This window comes from Gossypium arboreum, chromosome 5, assembly GCF_025698485.1.
Source record: "Gossypium arboreum isolate Shixiya-1 chromosome 5, ASM2569848v2, whole genome shotgun sequence".
NCBI lineage: Eukaryota > Viridiplantae > Streptophyta > Magnoliopsida > Malvales > Malvaceae > Gossypium > Gossypium arboreum.
The window spans coordinates 25,836,727-25,852,188 of NC_069074.1; positions in this window are offsets into that span (position 1 = coordinate 25,836,727).

The window sequence follows — 15,462 nt, forward strand, 5'->3', positions numbered from 1 at the left end:
CGGTGTTGCCTGGCACATCGATAGCATCGCCTCCTAATGATGACTCAATCATACACTTTAAAAAAAAAAAATTTAGGTGTTGTCAATGTGTTAAGTGGTATCGAGAAATTTTTAAAAACAAATTTTGTGTCATCGATATATCAAGCAGTATTGGTAAATATTTTAAAAAATAACTTTTTTGTCATCCATTCTCTAAAACAAAGACCTGGATCCAATGCAGCAGCAAAGTTGATGCAAATGAGGAAGTATTCAGTAAGATGATCATGGAAATCAAATGGTGGAAAACAACACAGTAGCTTATCTCCTTAATGATTTCAATTCTCAAACACATTGTATCAAGCTTATGAGTAACATTATAGACTAAAATTTTCAAGAACATTAAAAAAATTGGTACATTCATCGTTGAGTGAAGAAGCATGAGAACAAAAAATGAAGAAATATCATCGCCATTACTAAAATCCCATAATAAAGTTCCTCCCTTTTTCTTCTTTATCTTATCCAACAACATCCCTTTCTCCATTTCTCAAAACCCACCGGAAAAAAGAATAGACTTTTACTAGCGTGACTATGAAAGGCTTAATTTAAAAGAAAAAAAGTGATTGTTATAAAAAAAAAGTTGATGAAAGGTCTAAAAATAATTGTCAGAAAAATAAATAAAAATGTTAGTTGAATTTTATTGATGTACAGAGGTCTAAAATAAATAAATTTAAAATATATTTTTAGATGTAATTAAGGCACTATCAACCTTTGAATAACGTTGTAACAACCACCTTAATAATAAAGTTGTAATAGCCACCAAAAATACTGAGGTATTTAAAATTAAAGTAACGTGGTTGGTGTGTCAAGTGACACCCATAAAATATTATTATTTTTTCGTATTTTTTATGTACATTTAGAAATAGGAAAAAAAATTTAAAAATTAACTCGCGTCACTTGACAAATCAATAGCACCTATTAAAAAATATTTTTTTTACCGTGAATACTCATATTTCTCATGAGTATTTTGAAAAATACATTCAGGATGACACCCAAAAATAATATATATTTTTTAAAAAAGTTTATGATTGGGTCATCATTGAGGGGCGGTGCCACTAGTGTGTTAGGCGGCACCGATGGACACTGTGAACTTTAGGTCATTTTCGTATTTAATTTTTTCCTTAGTTCATTTTCTTAATAATTAATTATTTTGGGCTATTTTTTAAAAAAAGTCAACATAATTGCGTAAAGCTAAGATGACATGGCCTCAGTTTATGTTAATCAGTTTTTTTACAAAATAACCCAATTTAATTAATTAATTACGAAAATGACTCCAGTAAAAAATTATATACGAAAATGACTTAAAATTCAATGTTTGTCGGTGTCGTCTAACACACCGGTGGCACTGCCCCCCAATGTTGAGCCAACGATAAACTTTTTTTTTAAAAAAAAAGAATTTTTTTGGTGTTGTCACTATGTCAAGCGCACCTGTATGTATTTTTCGTAATACTTGTGAACAATACGAGTATTCATGGTGGAAAAAGAAAGATTAAAAAAATATTTTTTAATGGGTGGCGTTTGTATGTCAGGCGACACCCATTAAAAATTTTAAAATATATATATTTTTTAGGTGTCACCGTCGTGTTAGGCGGCACCGGTAATATTTAAAAATACTATTATAGAAAGAGTGTTTCAAAGTTTTGGTCATTATTTTAGAAGATTTAGAATCGACTATTAAGATATCTGAATCGTAAAAGTCAACGAGAAAGATGAAATCTCTTCTTTGCTATCAAAATCGGCACGAAAGGCCACTTTAATTGGCTACTTGGTTCATATTCCCACTAAAATTCACTTAACTTTCCTTTGTATTATTCTTTTCTTTCTTTCTTTCTTTCTTTTCATGTTGTCCTTACTGTTTTTTATTTTATTTCTTTTCTTTAACTAAATTACCTAAAAAGGCCCTTTTCCATTCATATTTACGAAAATGGGTTGATTACACCATTATTTACCGGAAATGGCCGATTTTTACAAAACGCGCCTATGTGACCGCGTTTTAGGGGAAAAAGCCAGAAAATTGCTCCCTTAGGGGAGCGCTTTTCGCCACGTCAGCAAAACGCTTCCATGGGAGAGCAATTTTCTGGCTTTTTAAAATTTCAGCTGGCATTTTTTTTTACCGTTGGGGGGGTTCCAACGGTAAAAAAAAAAAAGTATAAACCCCCTATTCCTATTATTTCACACATAAATTCTTAACAATTTAGCAAAATATCTTTACAATTTCTCCTAAAGTTCTCAAATTTCTCATTAAACTTAGAAAAGCTCTTTATAATTAGTTATTTACTTTAATTTTTTTCTAAATTAGTATTATATTTTTTATAATTTTAAAATATCTGATCATGTTAGCAATGGCGGGAAATTAATTGTCTCGATCATAAATATATCTTCATCGAACAAATGAAAATGGTAACGATTTATTTTAAACTTTGAATATTTTTAATATTTTTCATTTATGTAATTTTAATTAATTTTAATTTTGAATATTATTTAATATTTTTTCATTTATGTAATTTTAATTAATTTGTATTTTATAATTTTTATAACAATCAGAGATCGGTGTTACAATGTTATATTCGTAACATATCTGGTTCGCCATCACCGTTGATAGAAAATAACTTGAGGAAAGTAGGTTTTTGGCACGCGGCCATTATAGGCCAAGGGTGCAAGTTGGATCCGAAACTCATAAGCGCGTTAATAGAGAGGTGGAGACTGGAGACGCACACATTCCATCTTCCATGCGGAGAGTGTACTACCACTTTGGAAGACGTCTAGTTACAATTAGGATTGCCAGTGGATGGGTTCGCAATCACCGGGTCCGTTCAACCTGTTGATTGGGGAGCAATATGCTACGATATTTTGAGTGTGATTCCGGATAATATTTACTGAGGTCTGATCGAGATGGGCTGGTTACGAGACACATTTTCGGAGCCGGGGAATGATCTGACTAAATTAGAAAGAATACGATATGCTCGGGCATACATCCTTAAAATGATTAAAGGTTATCTGATGCCAGATTTGTCACGAAACCTCGTACTTCTAATGTGGCTGCTGAAACTCGTTGATTTTAAAGCAGCTAATGAACTTAGTTGGGGGTATACCATGTTGGAAACATTGTACAGGAAGATGTGCGGGGCGACGCCACCGAATAAAGCCAAAATTAGAGGTTGCATATCACTACTATAATCATGGGCTCGGTTTCGCTTTTCATTTTTACGTCATCGAATGAACCACCTATATATATTCCTACTTATAACAAGGTAAAATTTTTATTTGATTTTACAATTATTTTATAGATTTAAAATAAAATTGTATGCTGAAAATTTATTTAATTAGGTGGAACCAATTATGTTGGAATACCTACCGCTCTTGAAGATATATGGTTTCTATTAGACCAACGGTCAGAAGCGCAAGTAAGTATTAAATAAAATATATATACATAAAATAGTCGTTTCATATTTAGTATTTAGTATTATGTATATAATTAATATTTTTATCCCGTTCATATAGTTTCAATGGACACCATATGAGGATCCGGCAATACGGGTAGTAATTTTGAAAGAATTATTTCAAAATTCAAACATTTGACATGTTAAGGTCTCATTGGTAAACTATTCTATTGTCGAGATGCACTAGACGAATAGAGTGTTGCGACAATTTAAATTCAGACAACTGATTCCTAAGGAACCTGAAGTGCTCGATGAGCAGCACAAAATCAACTTACAGTTAATGAATACAAATTGATCATTATTTTGGTCGGAATATATCAAAATTTAGGAAAATCGGTACGATCATATACTTGATCGCAACCGATCATTGTCCCAAAGTTAGTGTGCACCCCGGATTACATGCCATGATTTAGGATTCATGACAAGCCATATTTACTGTCGGAAGAGTAGAGGCGTCAGCAAATTCGTGTAGAAAGGGAACAACGGGGCCCTTTAAATCCAATGAGAAGGGATGATGGGACGGGCCCATCAACAACGCCCACACAATCACCGAGCCCAATGCCTCAACCAACAACACCCATATCACAGCCCCTTCAGATTATGTCAGGTGCGTATCCTAGCCCTTATATGTATCCTAACCTTTATATGTTTCCTTTTCTCAGTCCTATGCTAGGTTAGAATGCATAGCCCGGTACATCTCCTTTCCCAATGACTTCGACTCAACCGATGATATATAGGCCATCATCGCTGGAGGGAACGCATGAGGCACATCAGTGAGCTCATCTCATTATTATTCCCCATCACCTTATAGGATTCAAACACCTCCGCCGTGAGTGATGCAAACACCTCCATATTCTTTATTCTACCAAGGTGGATTATCCTCCCAACATCCACAACCAGAGCAACCACAACCCTTGCCTGAGCAACCAAGGAGGAATCCAGCTCGTAATCATCATCCACCTTCATGTAGCATTGATTCCAATCGGCATATACATTTATTTTTTTAAAATATATTTGTAGAAGTTGTTTCTATATTGTTTCATTTAATAAAAAATAGTTATTTTTTATATTTTAATAGTAAATTAATTTTATAATTTTAATAAAATATAAGTTCTTTTGAATAAGGCGGAATAGAAATAATGTAACATCGTTTCATTACAGCAATTATCAACTATTTCTATTTGGACATGATCGAATTGTATGACCTGGGTTCCTACATCATCCACACAACTTCTGTTGGTTTGTTTTTTCCTAGATATCCATAACATTACGTATTCTACTCGAGCAAGGTCGACCTTTTGGTTTGCGATGTAATTCTCTATCTGGTAGCAACTTGAACAGACCAAGCGATATAGACGACCACTTACGTTCATCTGGGATATGTGGGAATACGTGTCTCCACACATTGTACATGTTTTCTACTTTATACACTTCGTTGACATATCTTATGGGATCCAAATGGAGATTTTGACAAGTTGCAATTGCATGAGCACATGGATAACGAAGTGCGTCAAATGTCCCACAGTTGCAGGTCCTATTTATCAGGTGTATACGATATTGCCCGCCGGTAATACATTGGGTGGGTCTGTCAAACTCAGTCACATGAAACCATAAGTTGTCACGATCGTGACATACAATGTGCATCGTATTAGCCTGCACCTTCGTCTTGTTAATTTTTTGCAATACCTTCCATAACCATACATGGCATCCCTGCATTTGGCCTTTATAACTCGCTACTCGCTTTGAAAATAGTGCCGCCATACGAAAATATGTCTCTCGCACAATCAAGATTATCGGTAAATTGCGTGTTCCTTTTAGAATAGAATTTATGCATTCATCCAGGTTTGTGGTCATATAACCATATCGTAGGTCACCGTCGTATGTTTATGTCCACTGTTCTAAGGGTATGTTACAGAGGTAGTCTACACCTTAATCGTTAATTGAATGCAAAATCCCCAACATTTTATGAAAACGGTTCTTATTGGTCTCGTACCCTGCCAATATAAGTTGATAGCGAAAATTACATACCAATATTCCATTCAGAATAAATTGAATATTACAACCGAAAGTATATTAATAAAGATTAAATACCCGTGTTAGTCACTTGCTTTCATTCAATCGTAGACTGATATTGCCCTTAGTAGTTGGACGCAACGTGCCTTAGACAATACCGATGGTGTGTGGGCTTCCATGTCACTCAATTGCATTTAGTATTCTAGTTTCCCGATCCAATATAACGCAGATATCAGATTGGGGGCATACATACCTCCTTAACCTAGAAAGAATGAAATCCCAATCATCAGCTGACTCCCCCGATGTTATTGCAAATGCAACTGGAAAGATTCTTCCACCACCAACTTGTGCCACAGCTAGCAATAGCTGATGGGTATATCTACCATACATAAATGTATCGTCAATTTGTACCAATGGTTTGCAGTACACAAATACGTCCCAACATTGCTTAAAGCTTCACAATAGACGCTTAAACATTTGGCATCCACAGAGCAATCGATTGTTGTAGTACGCAGGGACCGTTTCAAGGTCTGTTATGCAACCTGGGACGTACCTCTCCAGCACCTGACACCACTGCCAAACCTCATTATATGAAGCGTCCCACCCACTATGCATCTTTTCCAACGCCTTTTGCTTAGTTATCCAAGCCTTGCGGTAAGATGGCATGTACCTCATTTGGCTACGAATACTGGCAATTATGTATGACACAAAAGTCCTAGGATCCGCCTTCAAAATCGGTAGTATTAAGCTGGCATCATGCCTGAATCCATCTTGGGATGATCTTGTGAAACACCTATCAATGAAGTACGTTAAATAATGCAACATTAAGTAATAGCATTATTATTCAAAACCCTAAACACCCAGTGATACTGTAACGCCCCCACGCCCGAAACCATCACCGGAGTCAAGCTTGAGGTGTTACTAAACTTATCTTACCTTTTAAACAACTCTAAATCACTTATTTTAATTTTTGGAATAAACTGTTTTTCTGCGTCATGGTTACTTAAAAATTCATTTCTTGAGTTTCAAAACTCGAAATTAAGATCTGTAAATTTTTCATAAAACTAGACTCATATATATATCTACTAATTTTTTTCTAGAATTTTTGACTTAGCCAATTAGTACAGTTTATTAGTTAAAGTTTCCCCTGTTTCAAAACTCGACTGCACTGACCTCTTCTTACTACAAACCATTTTTCTTCCTGTACAAAATTCATATGACTAAGTCGTTTGTTTCTCTCAAAACTAGATTCAACAAGAATTCTAACCATATAAATTATACCTTCTAATTAGTTTTGTACAATTTATGGTGAATTTCCAAAGTTGAAACAGGGGATCCAGAAATCGCTCTGACCCTGTTTCACTAAAACTCAGATATATCAAAAATATAATACTTTTACCTGTTTTGCTTATTCCATAAGAAAATATACATAATAAGCTTTAATTTCATATATTATTCATCTTCAAACTATGTTTCTACAATTTTAGTGATTTTTCAAAGTTACATCATTTCTGTTACTTGAATCTGTTTTTAGGTTACTTTCACATTTTCATAATTTTCATGTGATAATCATCATTCAATCATACATATTAATAAACATGTATATCATCAGCTATTTTCTTAGCTAATCACTAGCAAGTATTTACACATCATTCATTATTCATATTATACCAAAAGTAGCTAAGTTTCTATACATGCCATACCCAAAACAAAACGTCTAGTTATACCGAGTTATTTCCTTGATAGTGTGATCGGCCTCCGACATTTCCTTCGATCCCGAGTGACTAGATAAGTACTATAAGAAGAAGAAAATAAAGAGATTAAGCACTAGGCTTAGTAAGCTTACAAGCAAATAAATCACAACATTCAACATAATGGATAATTATGCATAATATCATCTAACATCATAAATTTCTTTACTTCTCAATTTCTATCTTCTTCTTTATTCCCTTACCTTCTTTCTTACGACCTTTCCTTTTCATAAGTATAATCTACTTTTCCTTTGCTGTTAATTCACTATAATTTAACTCGTATCCTGACCCGTTGAACCACTCGGAATACTAAGGATACTAGGGTCGTTCCTGTCTATCAATATCCTGCCAATGCCATGTCTTTGACATGGACTTACATGAATTATTCCTGTCTCCAATGCCATATATAATATGGACTTACATGGCTCAATCCTGTCTCCAAAGCCATATTTCTAATATGGACTTACATGGCTCATTTCGTTCATCTGTCAACCCTAATATCCTAACATTCCTAGGGTTCAACCGGCTTTCTAACACTTTTCCTCTGTCACTTCACCTTAAATTTGACTTTAAATATTTTCATAACATAATATATAAATGCTGAAATTGACAATAATAATGTAAAATAAAAGAATATTGCATTTATTTACTGTAAACTTACCTTGATACAAAATGTGACTAAACCTTACAATTTAGTCCTTTACTTTTCTTTTCCTCGTTCTTCTTTGGATTCTTGATCTATAATATAAAATATTTCTACTCATTAGCATTTATTTGATTTCTATTTCACTTCACAATTTATGCTGTTCAAAATTCGAAATTGCACTTTTACCCCAAAATTTACAGTTTTTACAATTTAGTCCTTGCTCAATTCACCCATCAATTGAACTAATTTTTTCTAAATTAACACTTTTATTTTATAAATATAAACTATTTCACAGCCTTTGATATTCTGAATTTCAACAGCAACATCTAATTCACAATTTTGCTCACAATTAGGTCCTAAATACCATTTTCTATCAAAATGACTTAATAAAACAACCTTAATATGAAATTAGAACTTCAATTTCATAATAATTCATCATAAACTACCCTTACTCAGCCAGGGTAACTTCCAATTTCACCCACCAAATCAAAAACTAATGAATTAGATGATTGGACCTAATTGTAAAAGTCACAAAACATAAAATTACTAAGAAATAGTAAAAATTGAACTTACATGGTGCAAAAATATGAAAAACCAGCATAGGAGACCTGCTACGGCGTTTCGGCTGAGAAAGATGAAGAAATGTCTAGATTTTCAATCACATCAGTTTTTAACTATTAACTTTTATGCTAATTCCAATTTTGTCCCTTGTTCACATTGTTTTCTTGCTTATTTCATACCCAAACCGTCCAGCCATTAACCTTTGGGTCTAATTGCTCTTTAAATCCATCTTTTAAATACTTAAGCTATTTACTCACAATTTAACAAATTTTGAGCTATTTTCGATTTAGTCCTTTTTAATTAATTAGCTATCCAAACATCAAAATTTTCTAACTAAACTTTAATACTAACTCAATGACACTTCATAAATATTTATAAAAATATTTATAGCTCGATTTTCAAATTCGAGGTCTCGATACCTCGTTTTTGACCCGTCGACCTAATAAATTATTTTAATTCACTAATTTCACCATTTCACAAATTCTTTTTAATTCTTACTTGACTCATAAATATTAAGTTACTATCTTGTTCAATCTTATTTGTCCGATTTAGTGATCTCAAATCACCATTTTTGACACCATTGAAAATTAGGCCGTTACATTCTACCTCGAATTTGTGGTTTCGCAACCACTGTTCCGTTTAGGCCCTATTTCGGGATGTTACAGATACTGTACTGGCAACACAGGTATGTGGACCTTTGTACTTTTTTATCTCCAATAAGCATGTCTTTTTCCTTAAAGAAGCCATTATTTTCCATGAACGTGTACCATCTTGCACTGTATACTTGGCCTCGAACTTCTCAGATTTGGATTTAACCATGTTGTAATTAACCCCGTAATTGATGCTATGTTGTTTCAAAGCACCACGAAAACTATCCTTGCTGGAAAACTCCTTACCAACTTCCAAATCACCTGAATCCAATGTCGAACTTGTACGGTCACGCATTCTGTGTGGTAGATCTGTGTGGTAGATCTAACGATATATCGACATTATGCATGTGGGCTGGAGGCGAGTACGCCCTGAATCGTAGATCTTCTTCTTTTTCATCTGAACCCCTTTCAACGTCTTCAGGTTCAGATAGAATAGGCTCTAACTTAAAAAATAATGCCACTTCTGCACCATAGGGGCAGGGCTCTCGAGATGGATCCATATCGGACTCATCATCCAACCCACCATCATTTGCAATGTACGAGGTCCCTTTGCTGGTGGACGTCTTAGGGAGCACATCATCCCTTCTTGTGGATGTTTCGTAACGTCCCCAATCATATGTGGATTGCCAACCACTAAAATTTGATGTTTTTCCCAATATGTATTTCCAGTATCGAACATCGGCCCACCGATATGCATGTCTTATCCACTAACCGAGTATCATGCAGGAGTTCTGTTTTCCATACTGCCACCAAACACGGGCGCTTTTGTGTTATGCCTCTCACTAACGGAGTGTCGGCTAGGGGTCGTATATTCCTCTTGAACAACAATTGATGTTGAAGTCGCAAATATTTTATTTGGTGATGAAAATTGAACATATAACTCAAGATAAAGTGATCCACTAGTGAGATGAGTCTGCACCATCGCCTCAAAGCTACAAACACATTTGATATCCAATGAGTCATATGTCACGGGATCAATCAAAGCACAAAATCGATACTTAGTAGAAGAAACCCTACTTGGCATCATTTCGAAAATTTTGCGCCTAATTTTTTTACGAAATTCTATAAAATCTATACTCTGGTTAAAAGCCATTCAAGTTGTGTTCTCTAATAAAAAAAAAACGTCGTTCTCGGTGTCACGGACTTTACCATTATAGTAAATAACAACACTAATACGTTCACTCATCTTCAATTTCTATTCTGCTTAGCTTCTCTAATTTTTTTTGCTGAAACTTATGCAACCTAAGAATGATATTTGTCTTGTTTATAGCCTAAGGCCAAGTATGAACTACTGTAGAAAAAGAGCGTCTACGTGAGAGCTTTTTTTAGAAATTTTGCTGACATTGCATCTTGGTTGAAGCATTTTTGACACTATTTGTTCAGAAACGTCTTCTCAAAATTATTTTTTCAGGAACTACTGTAGCAAAAGAGCATCCACATGGGAGCTTTTATAACACTCCTAACCCGTATCCGTTGCCGGAATAAGGTTATGAGGTATTACTTGACTGAACAAAACTTCTATAAGGTCAAAGATACTTACCAAACATAAATTATCAATAATGCAAACATGTCTAATTGATTTTCCATAAGAGCTCTTATAAATTTCCAAAATGACTCACTATCAAAACATAATCGAATATCTAATAACAAATTAACTACTGTCAAGTTATAACTAAAACATTTCACCACATTAGTTCAATTATAAGGCTTCTCTAAACAAAATGAGCAAGCCATCTTCGCATGGCTATAATGTATACAAAGTCGAGATATCATTCTACCTATAGTCTATCCTATACATGCCTTAAACCATGATGATATACAATCTTCTCAACTCACATAATGACTCGATAGTGTGATGATATCTCCGGCCCTTCCAACTCGAGCTAAAGTATAAACCTATAAGAAATAGAAAAGAGAACACGGAGTAAGCTTCAATGCTTAGTAAGTTTTAAGCAATGTAAACAATTAATTTACTTATAGATCGATTATTTCAAATTTTCAAGAAATCATTCCTAGATAATTGCCATTTTGGCCAAGTATCCATGAACATAATGCATATTTAGCAAATTCACCTCACTTGAATCTGAACTCAATAAAAACCAAATATTGAAATCACAAATAAGATCATAAGAACTCGAAAAGCATCTCATTAACAAGTTTTAACCATGTTTGCAACAAAATCACAAATTCACTACAAGCTGTCTTCCTGAGCAACAGTCACTAAATTATTTATAACTGGAGATAAGAAACTCCAAATCAAGTGCCGTTAATTTTCCCTGAAAATAGACTCATATATCTTCCATCCATCAAATTTTCAATTTTTTTTTTGACCAACCAATACCAGATTTTTATTGAAGTTTCCCCTATTTCACTGTTTGACTATTCTGACCACTCTTCACTACAAATCAATTTTCTATACAGAATTCGAAATATGTTATCATTTATTTCGTTTGAAATTAGACTCATTAAGGAGTCTAAGAATATAAATTTTATCTTATAACCATTTTTGTACCATTTATAATGATTTTCGAAAATGTAGCAGGGGACCTCAAGTCATTTTGACTCTATTCCACGCCACTTCAAATATCTCATTATTGGAAATTCTTTTGCTTACACGGTTTCTTTTATAAGAAACTAGACTCATTAAGATTTCGTGACATAATTTATTCAGCCTCTAACTCAACTCCCAAAATTTATGGTGATTTTCCGAAATCACGTTACTGTTGCTGTCCCAAGAAGATTTATTACCCATTCTTTGCATTCATATTATTTAACATGTATATCACCAAATCAATCTCATATAACCTTTCACCATAACCGAATACACACATACACATATGAGCTTTTCACATATACTTTTCATTTCGCATTCATGATTCAATTCCGATCAATCTAACATATAAAAGTATATAATACATACCTGACCAACTTAATGTATTGAACTTATTCAATGGTAGTTTACTACGAACATTCGAAATCAAAATCTTACTCCAATCATCGGCATTAAGTCTGCTAGGTTTAAAATCCAAATCCAATCACCACCACAAAGCATGCGGACTTTAAGCCCATATATAATGCCAAAGACAAAGCTCATGGGACTTTAGCCGGATATAACACCAAGACGAATGCCTTGGGGCTTAACCGGATATAACACCAACACGAATGCCTTCGGACTTAGCGGATATAACACCAAGATCTGAATGCCTTCGAGGACTTAGCCGGATATAACACCAAAGACGAATGCTTTCAGGACTTAGCCCGGATATAATTCTCCATTATCATGCACATATATATATATATCATAACACATTAGCATTTCATTTACATTACTTGAACACAAGCACAACATGCTTATCAACCATTCCACTTTCGGCTCAATAGCCACATACAAAGAACATGATTTCGTTTAGCTATCCAACATGATTTCTATAACCATTCGGCTACAAGTCATATGCACAAATTATTTATCCCACTACGTGATTCAAGTAGAACCAATAGGTCACAATTTATTTATTATGCTTATATACCATGATTTTATCAAATCATAAGCTAAGTTTCATTACTCAAATACTTACCTCGGATATTTTGAACAGTTGTGGATAGGCTACTCGATTGCTTTCTCCTTTCCCCAATCTAATTTAGTTCCTCCTTGCTCTTGAGCTTTAAATTTAAACAAATGAATTTGTTTAATTACTTACTCAACTTTAATTCTATAATAGTCACATTTGACAATCATATAATTTCAATGCATATTATGTTTTATAAAATATATGACTCGATTTCATGCTTATTATATCAATAGCTAATTCGCATACACAAACAAAGATTCACATAACTTACCATGCTACCTTATACATGAATTCAACCATATATACAAAAATCAACTTATTAAACATTTATCACATTTCCACTTGCTATTTATCAATAATGTCGCACACACACAAATACATACATACTCATATGCATGCAACCCATTTTTGATTAATATATATCCCATTCAGGCCTAACTACTCAATTTAACCTTCATATTCAAAATTATAGGTAATGCCGAATGCCCAAACTTAATCAATCTCAAAATTTAGCTTTCATCACTTTAATTAACTACTACTTATTCTTCCAAAACCTCAAATACAAGGTATTTAGCACCTATACACTTATACCGAATTAGCAAGCACATATGATCCTTGGCCGAATGTCATTAAACACAAGTCATCAAAATCTTATTATTTAACATCTTATATATTATTAGATAAATGGATTAATTATACATATATACTACCAAAGCCGAACATAAAAATTTTACCTATGCATAACATTACTCATATTCCAATACTCATATTATTCAAAATCGTACTCTAAAAAAATCATGTACAATGCCGAACACTTAGATGATCAAACATTTAATTTATTCATTTCAAAACACCCCAAACGGCATTTGTTCAAGACATTAAGCAAACCCATGTTCGGCTATTACACATATGAGTATTAGCAATTTATATTTTTAACAAGATCAACTTCTTTCATCAAGAATTCTTCATCAAAACTTAAAGGCAATAATCAAATTCCTTCCTTATCTACCATAACCGAATGCTCAATTCATCACTCAAAATTCAAAGTTTTGGCATGGGCTAAATAAGAAACATGATAATTAACTTAAAACAAGCTACAATTTCAAAAATCTAACATAATTTATTAACCTTCCTTATGTTTCAAATGGCCGAATGTCTTGCTCCTCTTTTTCTTTCTTTAAGTTCGGTTAAGAAGAACAAAGATGAGACTTTGTTTTCTTCACCACTATTTCTATTATTATTACGATTTTATTCATCTATATTATAAAATATAAAGCCACTTAACTAATAAATAATACATATATTTTATATAAACCATTATCATGGCCGGCCACTACTAAAAAAAATGGATATTTGACTTGCAAGTCCATCCTCTTTATTACATGCATTAATAGACCACTTTGAAATTAACCTATCACATTTCACAATTGTCTCACATAAGTCCTATTTAATAAATTTCACATACAAATGACAAAATTAAAGCATGAAACTTTTCACACATGCATTGTCTCATATAACAGACATGAAATTTAACATTTAATTATTTTCATGACTCGGTTTTGTGGTCCCGAAACCACTTCCCGACTAGGGTCAAATTAGGGCTATTACAACTCTCCCCCCCTTAGGAATTTTCGTCCCCGAAAATCTTATCAACAAAAAAAAATAGTTTCCATTCTGAAAACGTTTTCAAAAATTTCGGAATCACAAATTTCCATTCATCAGATGTATCTCTTTTTACCAACAATCTCTAAACTTTAATTCACACTGACAGATCATATTGGCAGACTATATTATAAATATCTCAACAACTTTGTCGATCGAAATTTTGTACATATTAAACTGAAGACAAAGATTCTTCCTTGTTAAAAGATCGATCATGACCCAATGACATTTCTTTTTTAGAAGACAAATAAAATTTTTTTATTCGGTTTGGATATCAATTCTGTCTCATAACCACTTCTATAACATCACTTATTGCTTTTATTCCATATACACAAAATTTCAACTCTGACAGATAGCAACTTGTCATCTGAATATAGTTCTGAAATACGCTACAATACATAGTCACTTATACACCTGATCCATATATCTTTATTATTTATTTTAACTCAGATAAACAAACATTTCACAGTCAGAGCTGATATAAAAATCCTTTAACCCATCTGAATACTTATTCCATATAAGAACAATAATAACATTAACAGAAATTTCATATGTCCAGACATCCATAATAGAATAACTGTTACTCTGAACTCATTTTGAACTATCACATCTCAATATACTTTTATACTTCTCAATTTCACTAGAAGAATAGACCTTGCTTAACGTCCAATACTTTTATTCCTTGGTTCAAGAAACATTCAAATTTTTCCCTCGAATACTCGAAACTGTCAGATATGCAACACTGACACAACCATAATCATCTCTAATTATCAGCTGAACAGTTCTTTTTATAATAACTTTAACATTTGTCTCTGAATCTTTAACAAATTCAATCATACATATAATCCGAGTTAAACCACACAACTGAATCAGTCTTGTCTAACAAATAATAACTTTTCAAGACTACTTTTCTTTGTGCATGTCGTAACTCTTCAAATATACATTCTATTAGATCCCTTCAGATAACTAATCAAAATTCATTATCACTGCATAACTCGAAAGAACATAACACTCAATCTTTAACTTACTGATATATAAGTGAAAACTAATCCATAGGTCTGAGCTGAATTCTCTATCATTCAGACCCTTATTTATGGCCATTCCTTTCATAAGAATCAGAGAAATCCAAATATA